Here is a 23024-nt window from a genome sequence, read left to right as displayed (position 1 = left end):
AAATTGTTATTATACCAAGAATTGGGGAATAATAGTTGTTATTATAGGGAAACCCTGGGAACTGCCCTTGCATATTTTATACAATATATACTAATAACTAATGTTATTAAATCGGACGAAACGAAACGCGCCGAAGGAAGTCGCATGCCCGCGGCGTTGGAAACACTTTGAAAAAACCGTCTTTTCGGCGACGTCGTACGGTCGCACGTGCGCGTGCGTGTTGTGGCACTACTGCGACGGTGGAGCGACAGAGAGCGACCGAGTGTGAACGTCGAGTGAGCGTAACCGTTTGTGCGAGCGACGAGCGAGAGAAGCGAGTGAGCGAGCGAGATCGCCGATCCCGACCGCCGCGCACCCACCGCGACCGCCGCCGCCGCCGCGATGCCACCCACCGGCAATAAACGCGCCGTCGACGGCGACCGACACGACACCGGCCGGCCGGTTAACCGCGCCGAGTCGGTTCGTGAGCGCGCGACGGCAGTTCGTCCGGCACCACCGTCGTTAACGGTTATCGCCGCCCTCCACGTGCCATCGCGTGTTATTGCGTCCGTCCGTGCGTGCGATCGTTTTTCGTTTCCATCGAGTAACCCATGTGCGTCCGATTCGTCGCTGTGCATTGTTGTGGAATTGTGCGGTCCGTGTAAATATAAAATTTTCTCGTGAGGTTTGGTAATTTATTTTTTTTGGAATTGTTTTTCGTGTTTTCCCGAAACACGCTGCCGTCGCCGTGGGAATCGCGCGCGTCGACGTCGACGTTTGCCGCACAACGGATACGACGAAAACCGCGAGTGTCTCGACTCTCCGGACGAATTTCCCGCCAAAGCCGGTGAGTACCCGACGGGTTAGACACCTATGTTCAAATTATTGTGTTACTGTTGCCGTCGTATTTTTTCACGGCACGACGACGACATCGCGTGATTGACGTGTCGCACGATATATTTTAGCGGCGATCACGTCCCGTTAAAATCGGCCAATCGGTACGATTTCGTAGCCGAAACGCGACTTGCGCTCACTCGTCACACTCACTTTTACTCGGCGCGTATTATTATTAAGGTCGCCCCGATACCGGTGACGGGGTAACCTTGGTCGAACAGACGCGGGTTACCTTACGCCATGAATCGGTGCCGTCGTCACGCCACGTCCGTGTAGTCGGCGGCTCGTTACGCCGACGTACTTCGTCGTTACCGTTGTAATTTTACTACCATACTCGTTTCGAAAAACTAAATAATAACAATGATAATAATTTAAATTTTAAATATAACGACGGTTGTGATGTCGTTGTGCGCTCCGGTACCTATCCGCGATCCGAACACCTGTCCCCGCCATATCACTTGGATCGGTAGGTACCGCAGCTATACGGTAAACAGACACCAACCGAAAAACCACCGTTTTTTACACGAAGTCTGGCCTTTGCCGCGGAACGACGAACGATTATAGTATTATTACTGAGCATTTTTGTGATTGACGTCAGATAGTTTTTCTTTTTGTTGAATAATGAATATTATCGTCGTCATTGGTTATTGTAACGTCAGGCTTAGGTACAGGCTGTACAGCGGTGCACTAATTGAGAAGTAGGCGATGTGACATGTGCAGTCGACTTAACGAATGTTGTGTGTACCCGAGAAGTATGTAAAATATGAATAATTCATTCTGCTGAATTCTTAGAAATGCATTAGAAATAACACTAAATCTATTTACTCTATTACTTGGTAGTTGGTAAAAAAAAAAATAATAATGATTTATGGTATTACCTAAAACGGCTAAAACGAAAATAGCTTATTTATTGACGTCTTTAGTTAACAACAAGCTCGGCTGCATATTGTTCTTGCTTATATTTACATTTGCTACCTACGGAATAATTGATTTTATGAATATCGATAATCGCCGCCGATTGTCTTTGATTATCTATAGTTTCTACGAACTGTTTTTTTAAATTTAAAAATTAAGTAAATATTTTGGTGGGGTGTGACTGTGTAGTGGGTTTGGTAACTTAAAATATTAGGAAGTATAATATTACAGCTAGAATAAATCTTTACATTACCTATTAACTATTATTAGGTTTAGGTATAATGAAGTGTATATTGTGACGTCTGTCTTATCAGGATTCTCTAAAAACGAATCAGTTTTCTCGGATTTAATACCCGCTTTCTAATGAATTTGATAAGCCTTGATTATACGTCTTATCGACTACACTTTATGACATTCAAACACATTATTAGGTATTTCTCTTTAATAGTTATTCCGTCTGCGCACCGCTCTAAAATTAAATCTATCGTTTATTAATAGCAATAGAATCATAAAATAATGTCACGCACGCGCGCGCGTAGCGTTATGTCGTACCGCGTACTCATCGCTATTTTGAATTGGGAGGTTCGGCGACGTTGGGTTAGTTGTTTTATGGGATTACAAATACTATATGAAAAAAATATCAAGGCATAACTCACAACAAATACACGTACTGAAAGATAAATAACAGTTTCGGCAATATTTTGTAGGCAAGTTATTTCAATTTGTATGTTTGATAATAGATATTTATTAGTTATTTTAGTACTTAATTGTTCGTATTGACTGGTGGGTAATATAGTACGCGTGCACGTAAATGTTTGTCAACTTAAATTTTTATCACAATATTGACACAAATAATAATTGAACGGAGATCTAAAATATAAATAAGGTATTTAATTTTAGAACAAAAATATCGCTAATCTTGGTTTTTTACGAATGGCCCATGCACTTACCTACCCAACTTATACTTTATTCAAGTTAGAACAATCTTGGTGTAGCGTTATAATAATATAGTGTTCACTATTTAATAAGATGGTTTTGCATGGCTTAATATAATATTGTATCATCTGTCTTATCTATTATTATTATTATTATTATTATTGTCTTACATGCCAACCGTTTTAACATTTAATTATGCAATGTGTCATACATTTAACATGTATATGTATGTATAAGTAGGCATATCAAATAAATTTGAATTACAGAAGTTTTTTCATTTTTTTCCCACTTTTGTGGGAGCCAAACCTAACATACGACCCCCTGTTTTTAAACCGCAAAATCTTAAAATAATTAGGTATTTAAAAATTTTCATTGTAAAACATTAAATTATCAGTATAAAAACTATTTGAAGAGTTTGTTCAGGTATTATTTTTAAATAACGGCGTAACTAGAAAAATCCTTAAATAAACTAAGTAATATCTACTATTACAATTACGAAAAAATAATTTACCTACTTATGAGTATTAGGTATACTATACTATAAGTTGCGATATGAACTTGCATATTTTTTGAGAAGGTGTTTTTAAAAACGTTTTTATCGTTTAAAAGCCAGGAAAGTCACAAATGCATATTGCATAATTATCTCGATAATTATCTTTTAAATTTATTTAGGAATGCATTTGTATAAAAACCTTATTAACAGAGATTTATTGCTAGGTTATTTGCTGTTTTTTTGCACGCTAAATATATTATTATATACTTACGTTATATTTTACTCAACTTTTTTTGTTTACACTCAAATTTATTATATTTTTGACTATATTTAAATTGGTACTTACATTTTACTTGGTTTGATATTCTTAATTATTTTAGTAGTACCTACCTATATTGTGGTGCGTTAACAAAAAATAAGTACTTATAAAATGTGCTGATACTGACGGGTAGTCTCTAGAGATAGGATATGCCCTCGGATATTCCAGAGAATTCCTTTATGTTTGAATTTTGAATGTAACGATACATCATTTATTCTCAGAGGAACTTTCAACTTACTCAAAAATTGTCAAAATTTAGTTAGGTAAAAGACTTCGTTTATTTATTTTTTCCATTACATACTTAAAAATATTTTTCAAGTTCGGTACTTATAAAAGTAAAACATAAGATTGAATTATATTAGCCCGTTATGCCCATTGTATAATAATTGTATGGCATTTTTTCGAAAACAAAACTGTACAATTTAAAATATGTATTTTATTAATTATGTATAGGTACCTACTACTACCATAGATTAAATATACTAGTTAATTCTGCTTCTACTGTTGTACTCTAACCGCATTCAATAGGTACCTACCTATATTTATTATATGTCATTTATCTGTCTTGAGCTAATAATCTTAAAAGTCAATGCTGTTATAACATTTAATAAAAAAAAAAAAAAAAAATACTTATGTTTTGATTCTGTAACATGTAGGTACTGTGTATTTCGCGGATATTGTAAAATCTGTCCATAAGAATAGCTGACCTAGCTGGTTTGTAAACGTTTTCACACTGTTTATGATATTGCTTATGAGGCGTTTGCGTGATGTTAACCAAAACACAATCAGTCGACCATAGAAATACGTTATACACTACGTGTTTATATGTACCTTCCTATATAAGAACACATGTTTATGTAGGTATATATTATCTATTCTTTGAAAACGACTGGTTTATGAATTTTAAACATAACATCCTTTAAAGTAAAATAACTAAATTACATAATATGTTGTAAGATTTATTTCGGGATCTGTAATTTAATAACTATCTGACATATTATCTCATCGATTTTTTTCTATTGTGTTAATATTCTTTGGGTAACTATTTAAATAAATACAAAAAAATCTATTAACCGTCTTTTACCCTGTTTGGTCTGGTGAGGGGGATACTTCTTTGTCATTTGTTTGTGTGAAAATATATTTTCGAAGGTCTGATAGAGGACAATGCACAAAAATGCATACGCTGTTTCTACGTACTCTAAGCAAATAATCAAAAAACACGTTTTGATTTTTGAACGTAATCAAAAGATATTTGTTCAAGCCTTAGCAAATATTATTGGGGAGTTAAAGGAACGTTTGATGTATTATATTATTATCAATTATTGTTACTATTGTAAAATTAAAGGATCTGTAAGCGAGAGTATAAGTCGGTATCTGGATATATAACAGACTTAAATCAATTTAATTATATTAAATATTATAATAGGTATACTATTTAAAATATAATAGAAGTGAACATTTTTCGTGTGTAAATTACCTTATGTAGTATTAGTATAGATGTTGTGTAAATAGTAAGTAGGTACCTCTTCCGAGACCTTGGCGAGTACTCTGGTAAAAATATTACAAAACACTAATATATATATATACAAAATAAAAATGTATATTTTTAAAACAAAATATCTATAAAAAAAATTCTTGAGTAAAATGTTTATAATTATTGTTTTTAAGTAGGTATAAGTATTTATTCCCTTACTAATTGTTTTTTAATATATTTAGCTATATATATGCTAGCTGCTAGCATATGTGCTATTCTGTGTTTTATCAGTTAAATAATAAAAACTTAGGAATAATTTTAACATTTAGTTTCCCATTTAGTTCTAAATCTGATTATTAATTAAAATGTTTTTAATTTATGTTGATGGTTAATTTTGCTTGTAGATTATAAATATATATATGAGAATTGAGTATTATTATTCTAATATTTCTACACATATTTTATATGTGTTTCAAAATACTTCTATTATGTGTTTAAAAGTATTTGTACCGATTTTGGGCTGTGTTTTCTGTTGAACTGATTGTTCATTGTTGTAATATATAATATAGTAAGTACATACAAACTATATACTTTTACTGGGTTTTATTGTTAACCTTATTTTAGTTTTTGTACTCAAAACTATAAAAAATACTTCCGCAATATACCTAAACAAAATATTATTGTGTCAATAAAGTTAGGTATACTTAATAAAAACATAGAAAATACGTACAATTCGTAAAAACTTAATATTTTTTTATTCTGATTTTTACTAACTTTTACTGTTAAATTATTTATTTTTTTTTTACAGCTTACATCTAAGCTTTAATTATATATGTATATACTACTAAATTTACTTACCTACTTGAAATAACTACTTTGGGTTTATTTATAATTATTTAATAGTCAGTCGTATAATATACAGGTTAATAAGTAGTACCTATCTATATCTTTAATAATTTCAGAGATAGTTTATAGATTTAAATTTTGTTTATTTATTTTACCTAGATTGTGCATAAATTACTTGGGAATTTCTTTTAATTTTTAGTCTTAAGTTTCAAAAAGTCAACTTGAATTTCAGTATATTGTGACTTTTAAGGATCGTTAAAATTTAATACTCTTTATGTCTGTCGTTAACTCACATAAAAACAGTTGGTGATTAATTTAAAATATAATTATTATAATACCTAGAATGTTAGCAATTAAATATATATATGTATATATATATTTGTAATATCTTTGTAAGTTAAGGTTAAGTAAGTTTGATTAAATTTACGAATTTAAAAGTAGCTGCTTGTAATTTTATTTTGCAATCGAATATTTTTTAAACAAATGGTCTATGACATAATTGTTACTCGAATTGTTATTATGTTAGGTGTATTGATTAAAATAGGAATTTTCCTTAAAAATGTAGTTATACATTTTCAAAAGTCGTTTTACGAGTCGTTTTATTAAAGCCATTGATAAATATACTAAAACTAACAAAGTACGTCCTGCAGTGGCCGACATGCGTCACTTACTAGTGACGTATTCTTTATAAATTTCGTATATCTTATAGTTCCTACGGTTCCATGTTTTATATTTACTATATTTTCGTAAAAAAATAAGTGTACTGTATTTTCATGTTCAAAGGATTGTATACTGTCTTATGGTATTCGATATAATTGCATGGTGTTGAGTTACTCATTTTATTAATTAATAATTTATAAATAAAAAGGGGAGGGATGTGAAAGGACTATTAGGTGTAAAAAATGCTACATATCTAATGAAGTATGTAAATAATGCAAATATCATATTTTTCACGTCTGTTGTTGGCCAATGAAGCATACCAACACCATGTACTGTGAAATAAAATATAATATTCGGCTCCGAAACGGTAAATTGCAGTAGGTACACAATGCATTAATTATCCATTGCAGATTATTCAGTGTCTGTTTGAGCGAATTGTCCTATACATTTGTTCATACTATCATATCAATAACAAACTTATACGAAGTGATGAGAGAAATTGAACAATCGATTTGTCAACTGATGGGCTAATTAATATATTTGTATCGGTTCGCATGGGATTATTTTTTTTTATATTCGTATACTTTTCTTCCCCTAAGGCCACGAGTTCAATTAATCGAAACGGTTGGATGTTCCTGCAGGTTTTAATTCCCCATCCATTGTCGTCACCGCCACTCGTCCAAGACGCATGTGAGTCGTTCAATCAACCGGCTTTGTCATGTTATCGAACTGAAAGAGCGTAGAGTAGTAAAAAAATATCATGCATCTCTAATGCAATCCGTACCAAACCCTCGTATTATAGTACTAACAATAATGACCGGGTAGGGGGGAATTTTCTCATTTTTTTACTACAATTACTAAACATGAAAAACTGTTATTACTTATTTATGTATACACATATTATAGTTAATCTATAATATAATATACGTCAGTGTTAAGTTTCCACGAATATTTTAAATTACCTATAACAAAATAATTATCGTTGTTTATCGTTGAGATAAGTAATATTGTCCAAATTTGAACTTAAAATGCATAAAAAAACTGTACCTATGTATTTTTGATATTTTTATAAAGATATAAGAATAATTTATGTGATATTTTGTATTACATTTTTAAGAATTTTGGTCCAGTGTCTAATTTTTTATCCACACTTAAAGAAAAAAAATAATAAGATGAAAATTTTTCATTGTTATTAATTGCTCAAAAAAAAGTAAAAAATGTTATCATACAATAAAAATTATAATACAAAAATTTAGTGAAAATGTCAAGTACCTATCTATACGGTAATTGGTTAATATCCATAAAAAAACAAAATTGATTTTGTCGAAATTTAATTTGCGTAAAAAATTTTGTTTTGCCCAATTATAAAATTTATTTTTAGGAAAGCTTTACTTTTGACCCTTAAAAATACCCAGAAGATCTAATCTGCTATACCCTCGTTTTTTAAAATCTAAGCATTTTTACTATAGGTAGCTTAAAAGGTGATGACATAGGTACAGAAAAGATGCATACATCATTGCAAAATCAATACAGTAATCACTCCGCTCAGAATCTAAATGCATGTCGTCATTTAAAAAAAATTGTTTTACAATGACTTCAATTTATGTAAAATAAAACGGATGTTTTCAAAAATGGTAATAGGAACCTAGTTCAAAAAAAATATTCTTCGATTAATGAATTGTCCCCGCTCGTATACGTATATGTTTATAGGATGATTAGTTTAATGGTTTAGAACACGTTAACACGTTAACTCAATGCGCATTACACAACTTATTAAATTGTATTTATGTTATTTGAAGTATGAGAATGTATTGTTGATACTATATTTCTGATAAATAATATAAAATAATGTATATTGTTTGTTTTAGTGACTTTTTATAGGTTTTTAGTTTTTTTAATGTTAACATATCAATATTATTGAACAAACCAATAGTGTTTTTATTTGTTTCTGAAGTATAGGTAAATAAGGTGTGATACGATAGGGGATAATCCTCTACGAAACAGTGCTACAATAAGTATTATTTATTATATAAATTCGCCATCTGAATGTTTCAATTTGACATTATACTTTAAAGTTTAAAGTTTAAACACGCCTAAATATAATAATTTTATATCAGCTCATTGAAAATTGAAATACTCCCACCAAATTATCTGAAAGTTGTAGCTAAAATCAAATTTGAATATTTACACTCGAATTGGTACGTAGATATGCCATAACCCCTCCATATACAGTATACTTATAACTCGAATATACATACCAATACCTATATTTACCCATTATAGTTATTACGTAGTGTTATACATATTCATGCGATGGTGTTTTATACGTTATACGAATTACGTTAAAGGTTGGTACTTCCCAACTTATTCAAGGCTATAATCCTACCTAACCTATAACTAGGTACTATAGTAGATACTACAGTTAAATGAAGTTTTATTATTTCATTTTATGCCTTTTCAGTTATTTATATACTTATGTTTAATATATTATACTGAGAAATTACATTTAAAAAATATATATATAATTTGTTCAATACAATGTTTTACCTATAAAATAGATTTTTACAACTTAAACTTTTTTAATATTCATTAGTATTTGAGATTTAATATTTTTAAAAACCTTCTTGAAATTTACATAATAGACAATTAAAAATTGCTTCTGTTGAAGTGTAACATGCTTATTGGATAGTGATCGAAAACTTGTTGGTTTTATGTATTAAATGGAAAGTTTTTGAGACATTTAATCCAACGATTTTTGGTTGCATAAAAAAACCTATATATATATATAATATATATATATATATATATCCTCATTGAATGTAAGGAAATGGCCCATCCTTTTATAAATGGTCTTTGTAACACTAAAAAATATTCACTCAAGTTCTGTACTTATGAAACTTTGGTAATAATTCACGCTTATAGGAGAACAGCTTTGTAGAAAGTTTCTTTCTCCTCGTGTAATAGTATTTGCCAAGATAACGATGAAAGATTTCCTATCCTAAAATGTCTACTAAACACAAATTAAGATCTAATTTTAGCATAACCTCTATCGTAAGTCGATTGGTTTAACATATATTTTTTTTCTAAAATAATTTTTCATTGCTTATATTTATATATAGGTTACATTTGCTATAGTAATTTCACTGATCTGCTTTCTAAGTGTAGGGGTTTGATCTGTCGTATATACTCTTGTATATATAGACATTATCGATCAAAAGACTTTTTATTATTTTTCTTGTATTACTAATCTATTGTAATAATATTATAATATTATTCTGTTATATAAAACCATTGGGTTGTTTATTATTGGATAGTTCTTATTTATTTTTAGGAATATTCCATAATATACATATTATTATTTTTTTTTCTTTAAGCAAAAATTATATTGATTTATGATAACAAAGGTTGAACGGTATCTTATCATTAAGAGAACGTAGTTGACGTGATGTCTCTGCAGTTTCATTCACGCGTAAAATAGAACATATTATATACGATATACTTTATCCTACTAGTTATTTACTACAGTTTTTAGTAAACTTAATATTAAGGAAAAAGTAGGTATTTGATATCAAATTTGTAGAAGTGAAAATAAACTATGCTAAAATAAATGTAGTATACCTATTATAGTTATAAATGAATAATAATATACTTACTATATCAGCTATCACCATTTATAAATAGTAAATATTATTAAGTTTTACCTTATAACAAAAATTATTACAAATTTACAAATAGTCGTGACCAGAGGCATATTTAGGGAACAGGGAGGGGCACACGAGACCCATTCACCGTATTTTTAATTTTTATTACTGAGAATATTAACCCCTCTTGCTTTACTCTTCTCGCTTAAAGTTAATTTGAGTTTTTTATTTGTGCCCCCCTCCCACTAATATGATATTACCTATATATTATTTCATTTTAATAGTTATAAGTAAGTTTCCGGAAAACAATTTAGGATAGGTGCCATTTGTATATGTAATTTCTAATCAATAGTTATACCTTATAATTACACACAATGTGATCGAATCCTACCAAAAAGTTATAATATATAAATACAGTAACTAATAAGTCAATAAAATAAAAATAATATTTCATTGTTAAAAGTAAAACTAAATATATAGATTATAGAATATGTGATGAATTATAATTGTGTTTTGGACAAAAAAAGCTCATTTACTAATGAATTAATCTTATTTTGTATTTAATAATTTTAAAAGTAAATTTAAAAGTTAATAAATATCTTTTGACAGATTTCAAAATACTTTTGAAGAAAAATGTACCTAATTTAAAGCCTTGTTAAAATGTTAAGTTTTAATGTTAAAAAAATCTATTTGTAACTTGTATTTAATAAAAAAAGTTCATTTTTTTAAAAGTCTTCTTAAAAGTCTTAAATTACAAAATTTTTCTATAAGTAAGCTCATTTTAAACTTCAAAAATCATTTTAATACTGATATGTAACAATATTAAAAATATCCTTCAAGTGAGTGTACCTATCATGATTTTTTTAAATTATCACCGACAAATATAGTGTACCTATTTTTGTTTCAAATTTACTAAAAAAATTAAAGAAATGTGAACATTGATCTTCGCTGTATTATTTACGTCTACAATATAAATATACAGTACCTATTACATTTACCTAGATATATTTTACATTAATCATGTGAATGTTAATATTTTACATTAATACGAAAATGTTATTATTCAAAACATTATTGAAGCCTACTTGCTTTGTTTATAGACTGGGCTCATCGCCCAATTAAGGAACGTTGTAAAAACATTAATCCCAAGTACGTTGGATCGGTGGACAAACAATTTTATATGTATTTATATATACTCAGTTGGGGCATATTTAAGGGTACGGACGTCGAAACCAAAAGCATACTCTTAAAACCCATGCAACAATTTTACTGTGCTTTCCCTAATTAAAACGGTTTTTGGGGTTGTTGCACACAGGACTAGGCAAGGGAGTTAACGGGACGAGCGGTCCATTAAACCCCTTACACGAGGAGGATCGTAAATCCCCCCAAGAAGCATTATCATCATAGGCACATATTATGGTCACTGCAAATACCAAGTGGACGCGATGAAATATGACCAGGTTTTTTTATTTTTAATAACAGTATTTTTTTTTATACTTGTGCAGTTATGCCATATGAATTCGACGCCCATGGGAATGTTTGTCAACGCTATTTAGGTAGGTATCCCTCTCTAGTTAACGTGTTTTTCGTTTCTCTTGATAATATATATTTATTCATTCTGAAACCAACAAAACTAATAAAGTAAAATAAAAATAATAAGAGATTTTTATACATGGTTGTAACTTGTAATTTATTTACTATGATAAAATATACTTCAAATTGTGTTCAAGTATCTACAAGTCAAGCTGAATGTATTATTAAAAAAATAAAACAGTTGATTATGTTAGAGTTTTATTCATAGGTAACAAATTTAATATGTGTCATTTTTACGATTATTATTATTTTTTGCCTTTTTTATTACTATAAGTACGTAGGTAAATATATGTACATAAAAATATATGTAGTCCAAAAATAATAATATACCCACGAAGTGTTGAAAAAATACAGTTTTTAACATTGACCTTATTAATTGGATATATGGATAAATAGTGACATTTTATAACTTTTAAACTATTAAATCTTCTATTGTTATTAAAATTAAGTTAATAATTAACTTTTAAATTAAGTTAGTAATTAGATTAATAAATATCAATAGTTTTAAATGCTAGTGTTCCACCCAAGGTTCTGTACAGTGTACAAGGGCACAAGCATATTATTTTATTCTGTATAATAAACCATGTCTACGTTTATACCTAGATAATAATAATATTTACTTTGTATAATAATGTTATAAAATTAAAATAAAATAACGAAAAATTTGAATAGTTATTTACTTAAGTTCTGCTTTGCTCTCTATGTCGTTCTAATGTTATGTGACTCCACTTTTCAAAGCGTCCATCTATGAATCAATTACATTTATTATTTATATTTATAGAATATAGATTTATCAAAATTTAATTTAGATTTCGTGTTTTATCATTATTTTGTAATAATAGGTAACTATTTTACTTTTATTAATCTGAATTCATATACGTACGTATTACCGTATTGGTTTGTAACACAAAGATAACAACACGTGTGGCCTCATAAGAGTTTTACAAAGTTTTACATACCTATCAAATTTTACGTTTATAATAATTTATTTTACTCAATCATTTTTTTTATTGGAGTAAATTGACATCATATGAATTTAATTTTAAGGTAAAGTTATTATCTACTTTCTAGGCCTTATAGGGTTTATCGGAGAATTTTATAGATATTTTAAATTTAAAGCAAGCTATGATTATTTTAAAATTTACAAACGATTTCTTTCAGTTCTAAAATGCTCATAACTTGCTTTATGATTAAAAAAAAATATCAATATAAATTTTTGAATTGGCCTATGAAAAACCTTACTTTTAAATTGTATAATTGATCTATTACTAAAATTTAAAAAATAACAGTAAAATTATTGTGAACGAAAAATGTTCAACCTATTATGTAAGTAAGACAGAGACAACACACGCGGGTGTGGCGTCCTCTTAAGATAATAACGAAAGTTCAGCAACAACAGTGATATGCGTGTGTAGTGTGTTTTTAGATGATAACATTGCGTGCGTCGTGTATATTTATATGTTTAAATTGCTGTTGTTAGGTTGTTAAGGTTGTTTGCTCATAAACAGCGCCGTGTTTAATTTCCTTCGTTGGTAAATATCTAAAATATAGAAGACTGTTAGCTATACAAACTAAAATGTAATATCTTGAGAGTATCGCTAAATATTATTAACCTATGACCTAGGTAAATGATTTATCAATTTCGGTAGCTATAACGGCGTCCGTAGCTACAGATATACGTGATTCCATTTCCGACCCTCTACTATACCGTTCTACTCACGTGCATACTGTATAGGTACAACGTGAATACGCGAGTCGTCAAAAGTTGTGTGGAACACTAGCGAAAATCGCTTAATCGAATAAAGAAAAGAAAAACAACATTCACGTATACCGTTTATGTGTATTGAATTTGATTAGATAAATCGACAGCGCATTATATAGCTGTACCGTATGAGCATTTTCCTCTAATATAATATTTCAATGCTTAACTTGCTACATATAATACGGGTGTGTATCATTGTATACAATATTCGGTACTCCTTATCTGCTCTGTTCGTTTATTGTTGCCTGTACGCCGGAAGAACTAGAGGGAGCCGTGGTCGTAAAGTCAGTGGATAACGCGCGGACAACGCACATAAAAACGTGTTCTTTATGCTTTGCCCGGATTCAAATCGGACCCGGCACCGATGTCCGATGCGATAATACCTAATAACCTTATGTAGGTGAACTACCGGTGTACTATCTAGGGGGAAATAATTTTAGCGCGTTACTGACAAAATAATAAATATACAATCGATATTACCTATTATCTCGTATTTGTAATAATGTTTAAGGTACAACTAATAGTATTTTTATACACAACAAACAAATATTTTTACTCAAAATAGTTAATGTTTTTTTTTATAAATTTTACTTACATGATTACTATCAAAATATACTATTGTATCTCAAAATAATTACAACACAATGCATCCATGATAATCTTTAGAAATAAATATTTTCTGTTTATAAAAACTAGGTTGTTAAAACAAGTTGTACAACAGTTATTTTACCAACCACTTAAACGTATTTCTTTTCCTTCCTGAAAAAGGTTAGGTCTTAGTTTTTTTTAATTGTGTGTAATATAAATCTTTATATTATATTCAATAATTTATAATGTATTTATTTTTTTGTAATTATAGTTATTAACAAATAATATATTATAGATTTAATTATATCTCAATCTTAAATTTAACATAGCTATTGTAAGTTAATTTTTAAATTTTTAAAAATTTGATGAATTTATAGCTTATTAGACTATGATTATATACTTCCAATATTATAATATTTCAACGTTTATATAGGTGCGTTTATATGAACTTATTCATTAAACATTTTTATACAACAAAATACTTGACACTATATAGTAATCTCCTTCTTTTGTTATTTGTCAACTATTGGTCCTACATGGGGGGTCTTGACAAATTGTATGGTTAATAACGTTATTATTCAAACGGGAATGATACTCCCCGACAATGATTGTACGTGTTAGCACGAAGTTAACAGATCATGCAAAGTCATACCAACGAGCACATTACCATTTTAAACGTGACCGTCATAAAAAAAACGGCAAGCAATAAACATAATATTTTTTAAATATTTTTATGGTTTACTTTTTTTTTGTGTAACAATAGTTAATACCGGTACAAAAAAATTGTCGATTTTTGCGAGCAATACAATTTACATATACCTAGTTAAACTACACAGTTCGAGAAAAATAAATGGTAGTATTTGTTTACAACTATATTAAACCTATGTACAAGATGTACATATACGCAGGATTTTCAATTTTAATCAATATTTAATATACTCGTATATATATTAAGAAAATCAACAAATTAACATAATAACCTAATTTAAATTGATTTGGCAAACAAAATTAATACTTAACAATAGTTCCCCCAAAGGACGTATCGGCGTTTGTTTGCCATCATATAATATTATAATAGTTTGAACATTTTATTCCCATCTATAAAACCAAGACAACGACGATAGACCCCAAGTAGACCCTTTATATTCGATATACCCTCCAAAGTTCAGATGTGACTCATAAGTCCCCTTCCCAGTGGTCATTTCCCGTATGCGTCGAGGGGTAATGCACACATTTATCCCTAGGCCATAATAATAAGACTTCTCAGTCAGTTTCTTTTGTGTTTGCCTTTGACTTATTGCACACAGTCATTTGCAGAAAACCGATAAGACCTAACAGAGAAATGAACCAATACACGAATCCATCAGTTATATTATTATAAGGGGATTGTCTTACGAAACAAACGATTTGTAATCTTACTAACTTCCTTTTATTGTAGAAACCATTTTGCTGTGCTGATTAGGATTAAGATTGTGAATTTAAAATAACTATTATTCTCTGATGAAAAAAATTAGTATTTCTATATGTCAATAATAAAAACCTACTATTAAAATGTTTATGTTCAGTATTTATATGCTCAAGCCTAGATTAAGGAACGATAACAAAATATTGTTGGACCATTATTTATTGACTAGAGCTTGAAGATTTTATGATAAGTATTTTGAATTATTATTATTGTACATTAACATTTTTAAAAACCTTACAACATTTTTATACTTTTAAAAATGCTCTATTTCCTACAACCAAGTTACATGTGATCGATTAACAATAAATAAATAAATATATACTTTATATTGTATTGTTTTAAAATATTCTATCTAATATGATATAATTAACGCAGCTCTTAATGTATTCAGTGAATTTTGATCGATTGAATGTGTTAAATTTTAAATTTGAACTAGAGATATTATACAATTATTACTGCATATAACTCAAAACGACGGTGGTTACTGGTTACATAGGTTATTGGGCGTGAATGTTCATTAATTTGCATATTATTAAGCGGGTGACATGATAGATTGGATAGTGATCACTGATCAATAAATAAAAATCTACATTTAGATTAGAGTATTGCAATGTATAAATTATACTGGCGTTTTCAGTATTCTTATTAACATTATTCCTAAAAATAAATATATACTTAAGATTTTCTAGAATTTTTAATTATAGTCAGTAGAATAGTAAATACATATGAGGCTTTAAAAGTAAAAATAACAAATTTTAATACAATTAATTTACAACATATTAAAGTACCTAGTTATATATATTTAGCCAAAAAATCTAATTTTCTCTTAAAAATTATATTACATCTATATTAGAAAGTTTTACGATGTTTTATTAAACACTGGATTATTATAATTATAATTATTAATAGTTTAATAATGTTTGAATGATTATTAGTATAATACTGAAATACCAAAAAGTATACCGTATGTATTATATCAAAATTATAAGAAAATCTATTTTCTATAATTTTTACGATATCGTTATATTGAAAATGTGTATTATCAATAACTAGATTAACCGTATTACTGTTAAATACCGGTACTAATTTAAAGTGGAAATTATAAGTTTTGCAGAATTGTAGAATTAATTTCGTTAAAATTGGTTTTAATTTTTAAACATTTTATCGTTTATTTTCCACAGTTTTTTTTTGATAATTTTACACAGTTCTTAAAGAATTAGAAAATAATAAGAAAATAAAATAAAATGACAAAAGTATATATTGTAGGTATAAGCTACAATCAATAATTGTAGTACATATTTGGGAAAAATTGTATTATACAAGATAAGTTTATAATTGCCGAATGAGTTTTAAAATATACTACTCATTATTGTAAAACCAATACTTTTCTTAATCAGGAATCTTTAATTATTAATCAGGATTATTTTCAATAAATATCACATGTAGTATGTATCAAATAAATGTAGTTAGCTTAATACTTATTGACCTAGGGCCTAGGCAATCAATCATTTTCACTACAATTTTTTTTCTGCCTATTGAGAAATGATAATTGTCAACACCAGAAGTGTACAGGGAAAAAAATCCGTTTCTATTCACTTTATAGCTGTCTGGTTGATTTGTTGCCTCTTTGGTGTCAGAATCGAAAACGGTTTTTAAGTTTTTGGAGTTAAGTCAAAACAAAACCATTACGAAAATGAAAATTTGATTTATTCAGACAATGGTGAAAACGCTACTGCCACCTAGTATAATGAAATATAGTAGTTAATTGTGTTTAGTGCCCTTCTCCCACTTACTACTATTCTTCAAATAAATAATTTTAACCCCACTGTCTCTCCCTCACTAGTTTTACCTCTTTTTCTCATAAGGTCGTTTTTTTTAAAGTGACCAGAACTACTGGACACGGGTAGTTAGCTACCACGCCATCATAAGGTTTAAAACTTTAAAAATAAAACCCTTCCATAAAATAATAGCATGATCCTTGTTGTTTTCTAAGTACCTTTTGTTTATTATTAGTATAAAAGTATTAAAAATCTAAAAAAAGTATTTATTTTTTATTGTATTTAAAATTATTTATTTACCTAATTTAATTATTCTTAAAAATTTTAATTCGACTATATATATAGTGAAAGAAAAAGCACTCGTAGTAATTACTACAGCTAGCAATAGTCTATATTATAGATAACAGCGAAATAAAACGTTTAAGTAGATTTACTCATTAATAAGTAATAACAATATTATTTACTTTTAAACAACTTTTATAAGTTAAAATACAATTTATGTTTGGGTCGGTGTGGGTGTACACTGTACTAAATGTTTGTTTCGCTGATAGGTGCAAACTGATAATTGGAAACATTTATTTAAATACGTAGTAATTATTAAGTTTTAATATTTGGTTGTCTTATATTTTTGTGTTACAAAATAATAAAATATGCTACCTAGCTATTTAAGAAATCCAGTTAAAATACAATATAATATATTATATATAATATATATCGGGAATATAGCGATTTACGATGTATACAATGACTTAAATACTTTTATGAATCATATAAAATGAACAATTTTAAGAAGTGTAGAATGTCGTATCTGCCTGTTTAATTAATCATTAACTTTTAACTTATTTAGCATAAAACATTTCATAGTTGGCATTGTTTGTATATCTTTTTACATAAAGCACACAAAGACTCTGCGGGAGTGCGGGACATTAAATATGAAAGTTATCGTTTTCATTATTGTTATATTTTATCACTATCAGATTATTATATAGGTAACTAAAAGAATAGTTAAAGATATTCAACTCAGAATAAAATAAGATGTGGGCTATGATTATAGTCCATAAATTTAACTTTTAAAATGTTTTAAAATCATTTACAAAAAAAAAAAAATATTTGTAAAGGAAAATTTTATTTCAACAATAACACAATATATAAAAATATTATAAAGCTGAATGTGTCTAACGTGCAGTCTATTTATTCTCAAATAGCGAACTTTGTTAGGTATACAATGTATACTATACATTAATATGCCTTGTACGTTGAATTATTTAGCTTTCTACGGAAAATAACTCACATAATTTATAATTTATCACTTCTGAAGAATTTTTTTAATAAAATAAAATAGTAATAATAATATTGCATTATGATGAAATTTATAATTTTATTCATACATATGTTTTCTTAGTTTCTTACTATAATTGATGAAACATGACATTTCTATGTATTAAATAAATACACTATTTTTAAATACCCTAATTATAATTTAACCAAACGGTTTCCAAATTCCATAAATTATATTATACATTTAATATTATTTAAAATGTGTTATTGAAATTTAGTCATTGAAATATATTAAAAGAAATTGAGCATAATAATTGTTATTATTGCCCGTTAAATTAATATTTTTGGTATGTTCCACGTTTTTTTTGACCCTTAAAAAAAGTTCTCAACAAAATAAAAATTAAATGGTATTACCGAATACAGTATACATAAATAAAAAAAAAACAATCTAATTTGCATCAGTATACAATAAAGATTATAGTCGCCACTTCTCCACTGTAACTCAAAGAATTTTTGTATAATTCATCGTATTCTCGCTATAAAAAAAAATTACTCTTGTATATTATTATTGAAATATTGTAGCCAAACCGTGAAATTAAAAAGTGCTTTCGAATTTATTCCCTTCAAGGTACACAAGAGGTGAAATGTTGTTGCAAGTCTTGCTTTTGTTACTAATACGCGTTGCTGATTACATTAACCATACGGTAATCCTTGACTAATACACACATACGCTGTAATTTTAGGTTTCTAACTAACATTAATATGCAATTGACAGATAAATGAAAAAAATTAAATGATTTATTATGTAAAACCCCGTATATTATTTTTTAATATCAAAACGTTGGGTTATAAATTATAATTAACTAAAATTATTATACTTTGTTACTAACATGTATAATGTATATTATAATAAATAAAGAACGGCATTTGCTTTTAAAAATTAGGTAAAAACTTGTTTATTTTATTTTATATTTCATACCATTTTATGTATAAGATTTAAGAATCAATAGCCATTACTTATTACCTACGTTAAAATAACGCTTTCGTTTTTTTTTTCAAACACTTAAAAATTAATTCTTTAAAAATGTTGTTTTGGTGCTAATAATATAATTACATTATAGAATACGCATATGATTAAAACTTAGGGCAATTGTCTTATAAAAACATATACGTTGATATAACCAAGGTCTTACTTTTCTATCGGTCATTATCACGTAATATTGTAAAAAAATATCCTAACATGTTTAAAATTACTTGTACGTATATTGTAATATTGTTGAACACCACGCAATATCCAAGCATATCTGTTTGACCGGATCTTCAAATAACCGGAAGCCCTGAAAAGGTTTTGAACCTAGTTTTCGTGTTGTAAAAATGGTATAAATTAAATCTTCTAGATACGCTTGATTAAGTCGGGTTTACTAAGAATAAAATTTAATAGTCTATTTTAGTTTTTTCAATTTTCATATAGATTCATCAATAATTATAGAACAAAAGATTTAAGACTTTCTATATTAATCATATTTGTCGATATGGTTTATTTTATATAAATTTATATATATATATAACATATATGCACGTCACCGTTGTCTCAAAATATTATTAGTTTAATATTGTATGAAGATTAAAAGTCCAAATTAGAATAAACTTAGTTTTTTTTAAATATTTATTGTCAAAAGTTATTCTTTAAAATTTATCTCGAACTTATTTCAATCAAGATTTTATTTTTTCTAAGTATAACCTTTATTACTTATATTAATACTTAATATAATATAAACGATTATATCCCATTATTTTGTCGTTAATTCTCCTACGTTATTATCTTGGTTTATTTCTGTATAAATCTATTAGTTTTATTAAGCATGTAAGATTCTGTCTAATTTAACTCAATTTAACTTGATAGGTATCTGTAACCTTCTTCTTAGTTGTACGTTCGACGTTTTTAAATTCACTTAATTAAGTTGCTAATCTTCATTTTCCGTTTTAGGACTTATCATTTGTATATGAGATACTGTTAAACGTGCTAAGTTTCTGTTGAATTTCTAGAAACCCTTTATTTCAAACACTTCCGAAAATCTTAATTAAACATAAATATGTTATATTATACTATTTAGATTTTTGTAAATTCAAACAGTAATATTGTTAAGCAGTGTTTCATTTTTTAAGGAAAAGTAATTCTTCAAATAAATGGCACTTCTTAGTAACATATACATTTTATTTCATCTATGGTATTCGCTAAAAAGAAATATCAGTGTATTTAAACTAAAACTTAAAATAATAAATGTGATTGTCATGATCAGCTATGACTTAAATTTCTTATAACATGTTTAAAATTATCTTTTACCTAATCATTTTTATCGCATCATATTTTTATTATTAATTGACACCCAATCTTTATTATTTCATCGTATAACAAAGTATTTTTATTCTACGATAAAGTATAAACTACTTAGAATGCATTTTTTACCGGCGATTCACTTCAATAAAACACAATTATTGTTTTTAAAATATCTTTTTCAAAGACAATAAAAACTACATGACTAATGTAAATTGGAAAACACTGAATAACTTAATGTCGGTTTAGTCCATTTTTTGATGTAAATTCTGTATGTATTCATGTTTGTTTAGCCTAACAGTTGTTTATATCGCATGTTAAGCTAGTTGTATGCAAATATTTGTTTTCATCGTTTGCTTGAACATTATTTCTAAAATATTAAGTCTAGTTTCCCTATATATTACCCTCAGAGTTCAATACAACTACATTTGAGATATGTATGCATAAAGCCATTATTAAGACTAGAATTCTAGTTTTCATGCTTAAGAGTTTATCATAAGTTATGATTCAAGATAGTTAAAACTAAGGAACAAAAAAAGATAGACTAACTATTTATAAGTTATCTATTTTAACATAGTATATTGAATAGATACGTATCGTATATTTTTATTGTTAACATACCTAATAGCATATTGGTAGGTACTACGGTATAACCAATGTACAATCCTTTAATTTTACTTAATTATTTCAATCAATATTTATCATTGATAATTTATTAATTTAAGTGTAATAATTTCGATATACTATATAGTCAATATAAAATAAAATGCTATAAAATGTGGTCAATGAACCGTATTTTGAAGAACATTTTTTAGTGAGGGAACATGGGTCATGTCTAAACGCCATTGGTCCTAACCGTGTTCATTTTAGAGAATATCATGCATTTGGTCCCTCTATCGTTTGTTAATATTAGAATAAAATAGAAAAAACTAATGCTTATATTATAAATTACGTGAGTAATTCCCATAGCTTAATTGATGTACTCACCGGATACAAATAGTAAAATTATACTAATGGTAGTATTAAGTATTAACAATAACTCAATATAGTACCTATTATAATTTAAATTAAATAGGTGGTATTATTATTTGTATTGAAATAAAAATAATTTAAACTAAGATTTCCTTTTAATTTTCGACTTGGCTTCAACATTTTTACCACCTGCTGAGGCCTAAATGTTATGCTCATGACATAGCGTACTGCTAAAAAATATCGTTTGACGGCTATTTACTAGTTGCAGATGAATATTTTTCAGTCTAATATTATTACGTAATAATTATAACAGACACATGTTTCATTGTCAAATACTATTTTAGGATATCAAGTTAAATTGCCCAACGTCTGTCATCATTATATTAAAATTAATAATTAGAAATTTGTCACAAGTTTGTCCACAGTTTCTATGTCACATTTTTAGATTTCGTTCGATACACCTGTTGTTTTTATTACATTGTCCACTATTAGGGAATTCCGAGTTTTATCAGTAAAAAATAAAAATCTTAACACTAAATACCCATTAGCAAATATTATTAATGTAATATATTCGTGTTAAACCATATAGATAAATTAATTTATCAACATTATCTTATTAAGGGGGACTGGAATATAATTTAATAATTTTAAAATAAATTGAGTATAAAAGAAAAACTAATTTAACAAAGATGAAAACAATTTATTGATCTCTATCTATACTACAATAACAAGTATAAAGTTGAATAGACATTATTCCACCTGGATCATATTTTCGCTTAGTTCTGCTAGTTTAAAACCGTGTGTATATATTTTATAATATTACAGGTGTAGAATTTTAACACTGCGAACTATATTATTTAAATAAAACTCGTAAAATCCGACACGAATTTATTAATTTCCCTAAAGCCAAACATAGAATCTGAAGCTTTTAATTCAATAATTGGATTTGTCACAGATAGCACGTTCTGTACTTGCATAGTTGCTAAATACACAACCGCAGTAGTAGTATAAAGTACACCGTGCTGTTGTCTATAATTTGTTGGGTTGTTATATTTGATCACGTTATCTTAGAAGATATATTATTTAAAACCTAGTT

General features: G+C 27.9%; 1 protein-coding gene across 1 annotated transcript in view; it reads left to right on the top strand.

Annotated features, from left to right (window-relative positions):
• Nucleotides 1-466: 466 nt before the first annotated feature.
• LOC114131324 (leucine-rich repeat-containing protein 24) overlaps nt 467-23024 on the top strand; it is a 94527-nt gene continuing 71969 nt past the window's right edge. The window contains exon 1 of the mRNA XM_050198953.1: nt 467-826. The gene's annotated coding sequence lies outside the window, so the exon portion shown is untranslated. The remainder of the gene's footprint in view (nt 827-23024) is intronic.

Source organism: Aphis gossypii, chromosome 2 (assembly GCF_020184175.1).
Source record: "Aphis gossypii isolate Hap1 chromosome 2, ASM2018417v2, whole genome shotgun sequence".
NCBI lineage: Eukaryota > Metazoa > Arthropoda > Insecta > Hemiptera > Aphididae > Aphis > Aphis gossypii.
The sequence above is the reverse complement of the archived record's forward strand: the minus strand, read 5'-3'. Positions and strand labels throughout refer to the sequence as shown.